The sequence below is a fragment of the Panthera pardus genome, unplaced genomic scaffold (genome assembly GCF_024362965.1).
Source record: "Panthera pardus isolate Hobbes unplaced genomic scaffold, ASM2436296v1 HiC_scaffold_10, whole genome shotgun sequence".
Taxonomy (NCBI): domain Eukaryota; kingdom Metazoa; phylum Chordata; class Mammalia; order Carnivora; family Felidae; genus Panthera; species Panthera pardus.
This window is the reverse complement of record NW_026526655.1, coordinates 49,918,009-49,923,946: the sequence shown is the minus strand read 5'-3', so window position 1 is coordinate 49,923,946 and position 5,938 is coordinate 49,918,009. Positions and strand designations below refer to the sequence as shown.

General features: G+C 34.4%; 1 pseudogene; it reads right to left on the bottom strand.

Annotated features, from left to right (window-relative positions):
- Window positions 1–253: 253 nt before the first annotated feature.
- LOC109269629 (GTP-binding nuclear protein Ran-like) lies at window positions 254–917 on the bottom strand (annotated as a pseudogene).
- Between the last annotated feature and the right edge of the window lie 5,021 nt (window positions 918–5,938).

Genomic DNA, 5,938 nt, shown 5'->3' with positions numbered 1-5,938 from the left:
GTGGGAATGACAGTAACAAACAAGATTTCACCAGTGGATATTGTGACGTGACTATAGCAGACTAATATATGAAACTTAGTAAGGAAATGGCTGCATTTCAAAATGGCTAAATATGCAGGCCCCCAAAATGAAGATACTTTTCAAACTGCCACATTCACTCTGAAACCCATTCATCTCCATCGGCATCCCAAAGATTAAGCACCTGTTCTGTTCAGCTTGGTAATAAAGTGGCTAGCATGCTGTACCGCTGACATCACAGGACAGTGCCTGTAAAGCTAGATTTCTGATGATGGGCTCCAGCTGCACTTTCACACAGGTCATCATCCTCATCTGGGAGAGTAGCTGTCTGAACAACACTAGATCATGCTCATACTGTGCTGCCAAAGCTGGGTCCAGACAACCTCCAAGTTAGGGTCTCCAAATAGTTTTCTGGCAAGACACAGGAAGGGCTTTTCAAAGTTGTAGTTACTTTTGGCAGAAATGTCATAGTACTGAAGGTTCTTTTGGCGGAAGGCAATGGATTTGGCCTTAACTTTACTGTCCTGACTGTTCACTTTGTCACACAGCACAGTGGGGATATTTACACATACTTGTACCAGATCTCTATGTCAGTTATGCACATTCTTGTAAGTGACCCGTGCTGTTACATCATATATTATAATGGCACACTGGGCTTAGGTGTAATAGCCATCTCTCAGCACACCAAATTTCTCCTGACCAGCCATATCCCATACATTGAACTCAGTAGGTCCTCATTTGGAATGGAACACAAGGAGATGGGCCTCAACACCCAAGTTAGCTACATACTTCTCCAATTCATCAGTCAGATGATATTTCATAAATGTAGTTTTTCCAGTACTACCATCACCAACCAATACAAGTTTGAACTGGACTTAGAGTTCTCCTTGGGCAGCCATTGTGATGTTGCTTCCAGAAGCATTTCCTGCCCATCTGAGCCATAGTTAATATTTCTTTGAGTGTTTTTTTTGTTTTTTTTTGTTTTTGGTAATTAATTCCCACCCTTCTCTTACCTCCCAGTATAATTTGACCTGTTGAAGTTCTTATGATGGAAAGTTCATAAGGGCCACCAATTAGGTGAGAAAAATGATTCAAATACAAACCACTGTTCCAAGAAGTTGTAAGTTTATTTTCTTTATGGCTAAAGAATGTTGAATATTTATAGTAATATTGGTTTTGAAAAAACATAAATGTGATTGTATAATATTTTCTGTGATTAAAAGTCAGTATAGAACATTATAAAAGCATTTTTCTCAAAGAGGGATTGATAATTTACCTGTAGATTTGGGCCATCAGAGGACCTGAGTTCTAGCCTAATTCTAATGCTTTGTGACTTAGAGAAAACTACCTAGCATTTGGCTAACAACATCATCTACAAAATAAGGGGGTCAAATTAAATCACATCTAAAGGTGCTTCTCTCTTTGCAATGCTGTAAGCTCTAGCATATTACTTACATTAGTTACTCTTTATTTTTTGTTAAAATTATTTATTTATTTATTTATTGAGACAGAGTTTATTGAGTTTATTTATTTTTGAGACAGAGAGAGACAGAGCATGAACGGGGGAGGGGCAGAGAGAAAGGGAGACACAGAATCGGAAGCAGGCTCCAGGCTCTGAGCCATCAGCCCAGAGCCCGAGGCGAGGCTCCAACTCACAGACCGTGAGATCGTGACTTGAGCTGAAGTCGGACTCCCAACCGACTGAGCCACCCAGGCGCCCCATTAGTTTCTCTTTAAATATCATGCTCTCCTAAATACATGGAATAATATTACCTTTATATTTTTAGGAATGGTTATACTATCCATAGAGCAAAATCTGTCCTTGATTTTACTTTTGCTGATGTAACTACATTCTTAGGCATATAGAACTGAGTAAGGGAATCAAAACATGACAAAATGGTTTAATTTACATAATCTTGACTTTATCTCCTAAGCAGAACAGAGTGAAGATCATGGTGACCAACTCACTATGCATAATGCATTGTGTAACTCTGTGGCTCATGCTGACACATTTATAATATTTATCTGAGAGAGAAAAAACTTATGCAGTGTGTTGATGCCTTGATAAGTATATTCTCGAACATTATAAGTGCTTAATTATGAGTTAAACACTGAAATCGTGGTACAGAGAGGTGACTAACTCTGGGACCAACGCAAACTTAAATTATTATTGAACAAACTGGAGAGGTTTGAAAGTGGATTACCAAGAGATTTCTTAAGAACTAATTTTCTGTACTGGATTAGTGAAAGTTCTTATGGTTTATTAATTTGTATCCCCTTTAGAAATCTTTTTATTTATCTTATTTCTTACATTTACTTGAAAAATCCTTATGAGTCTTTGAGCTAAAAGAAAAAGAAAAGGACTTTTAACATTTTTCTTGTTGCCTAATTCAGTAGAAATTGCCGATAAGGAAAATGCTATTAAAATAGTTTTAAGTGTGACTTTATTCCTGTAAAAATTCAATGAGTATTAAAATTCACACATGTATATACACACATATCCTTAAAGGATTTAGATAAAAATAGATAAAACAGGAACAAAGTTTCCTTTAAAAACATTAAGTCTGATAGTGTAAACATTACTAATGTATACTTATTTGTTTGACAAAGGAGTTGAATCTGCTTAAAATAATAGGTACCATGAAAATGATTAAGATAAACAGTTGAGAAATTAGTTAAAGGAAAAGTAAGATTAGGAAGACAACAAAAGCAGGGATTCCTAGAGCACAGGTAGAAATACACACCATAGGTCTTACATAGTTATCAGAGGTGGACCACGCATTTAGCTCTATTTTACTTAAAGCCAGATAAAATTACAGATCATGTCGTTAGCAAGATAAATTTAAACCTGCTGTTAATGAGAAGACAGGTATTTCTGGAACTGAGACTTGAAATAAATTTCTTTTATGGAACCTTCTGGACAAGGTATAACAAAAAAGATGCTTTGTAATAGACAATATACTCAATTGAAGCCTTATAATTAATATAATAATGCATTTAATACGACTTTTTTTTTTTTTAAGACAGTGTTCTTTTAGATAGACTGATGACAAGACACAGGTAAATCTAGTAAGAGTGATTCTATGTTAAGCCAAAACAGGGCAGCCTGTTTGTACTGATACAAAGCTATTAAACACTGTATATAAAATTATTATGCTATTTTTTGGAGAAGTTATATTTTTATTGGCAATAAGTCAAATAGCATTCTGATTCCTTAGCTGTAGTGCATGTAGTTTGATTTGTACCACTGAGTGAGCTGGATGCTATTTTGTATCCAATTGATTTCATAAAACACAAAAATTGCTAAACCTCTGTTGTGTAGTTGGTTATAAAGATGGAAATTCCTGGGTGCTTTCCTCTGGGGGTCCTAGTATTGTGCAGAAGCTCTCAGAAGTAGGACTTGATTGTGGATATGAGCTGATTGGCCATTTTGTGTCCCTTATCCATCACTAGCCCTTTTTACGAAGCAGATGAATGAAGTGGTGCATAAAACAATCTAGAGGAAACTTCCTTCTTTAGTGCTATCTTTGTAAGAACTGCATTAGAAGCTTGAGTAACTGTGAATTAAATTATACACACATCCACACAACCTAATAATAATCTCTTTGAAAGATTTAGATAAAAATTTCAAAGTTTCTTCTGGAGTGTAAATTAATACAGTATACCATGAAAGAAATATAGTGTTCCTTATAAACTTCACATAGGTAAAAAGCAGAAATGTCAGCAGAAGTGATGACATATGATAGTTGGCCTATGAGTTTGTCTCATTGAAAATCTAAGCGGTTAGAAGAAGTTAAAAAAAAGTGGGCTGACAATGTTTGCAGCCTCTCATTTGCAGGATTTGGGGATTTGGACTGTTTTTGTTACTGTTTATCTACATTTTTGTGTTTTTTTCTGTATGTTTTATACAGTTTTTGAGGTTTCTGCAATGAACATGTATTAATTCTGCAATCAAGAAAATTAATGATAGCTGTCACTTTGAATTGATCATCTTTAAAAGTATTCACAACAACCAGATTTACTGAGATTACTAATAAATTTATGATTGTCTTTAGATTTTATAGCTAGAATGATATAGAACTAGAATATACCTTTTTACCTCAAATAAAACCTATGATTTTCTATGTTGAAAGTAACGAAGTAAAAGAAATAATTCCATTACTCACTTAATGAGAGATAAATGCAGTCTAAGCTATAATATTTGTTAACAAACCTATTTCTAGTTGTTATACTAAGTCAGTGAGGAAGAATCCATACTGTTTGGTGAGGAATGTTAAATTCATGAGAAGTACATTTATTAGGCCCAAAAAACTGGGTTAGAATTGAAAATCAGTCCCAAGATCTGCCTTACCTTTGGGTGCAGAAGCCCACTTGTGCTCCAAGTGTCAAGTCACTATTTCTATTTTGGCACAGTCTAGATTTTACCTGAAATAACTTAATTAGGTAAAGACAGTATTTAGTAACTTCAGTAATTCTGATGCTGGTGTTTCAAGATGGTGCCCAAACTCTATTTCTATTATGTCATCACAAGAGGGTTGAGACATGATAAATATCGTTAACTAAATATGGTGGTTCCATATAGTTCTTTAATATGATCACATCAATCATTAAATATGAAATTTTCATTTTACTCTTGTGTGATTAAAACCTAGGTAAGTTAAAACAATTCATGTGAGGGTAAAACTTTGTTTTTAAAATATTTATTTTTCTGAGTCTACCTAATTAGCATCTCTGAAATCTATTATTTTTAAAGCATGAAGCAGCAGGTGTGTTTTCTTCAGGAAGCCCATAATCAAATTGGCCAATCTGTTTATTTATAATTGGTTACTATTTTGGGGGAGAAGTTGCTGTGCCAAAAATGCAACATAAAGCCCTTCAGTGATTTTAGTTAGAAATTTGGATTGTCCAGAAGTCAATAGGAAGAGATCTTTGGGACTTCATTACTGATGTTTATTTGAAGTGATGCATTTGACTTTGTGGTGGGGATCAGGAGGCTTCTTACCGTACTAGATTTCTCTTGGCCAGAGATTCTGTTTAGACTTTTAGTGACATTTATTAGAACCCCAGTACCTCTGATTTGCAAGAAAGATGAGAATTTTTTTTTTTGTAAATAATGTGAACCAAAAGAAAAAAAGTAAAACTACTCTCCATATTTATAATTAAATTTCTATACTATAAATGAGCTATATCTCACAATTATATAGTTATGGTTCACTACCTCCTGCTGGCCAAGTTAGATAGAGTTTACCAATTCCCAGTTCTTAGATCTGATATTTGAAATTGGATGCAGATTTGATGGAAAAAAATGCTTTGGCAAATCTCTACTCTATGTAGTGTGATGTAGCTAAGGGAAAGATCTTCATACAACCAAATACGTTTTTCAAAGCCTTGCTTCAGTACACATGCTACCAGGTGGATCTTACTTCTGCCTGTGTTTAATTCATTGATAATGTAAGCTTGGGAGATTTACATATACCTTAGGCAGGACATTTCATATAAACAAGTATGAAATGGGAATGCAAATGAATCTATCTGGAATTTATGGGACAAACTAACCTCTCTAGATGTCTATTTTACATAAAAACGATGGATTTGGAAAATAAGAAATCCCTAATGCTCATCAGGATTCACGTTATGGGTACCATTTTTGACTTATGTTAGTTACCCTATCTTTTTCTATCTCCATACTTAATGATTTATGGGAAAGTTTTTCTTTTAAGTGATTGCTTTTAATATCTAAGAAATACTTCTGTAAAACGTTTTATATTGAATCAATTGCAGTCAAATCTGAACCATCTTACTACCACTTCTCTTGTCTTTATGCACTCTACCTCTTAAAAAAGCATTTTGTTTTCTGCAGGATCACAGATATTTAGTAAATTGACATGGATTGAATTTTCAGTGTTCAGGTTACTGCTGG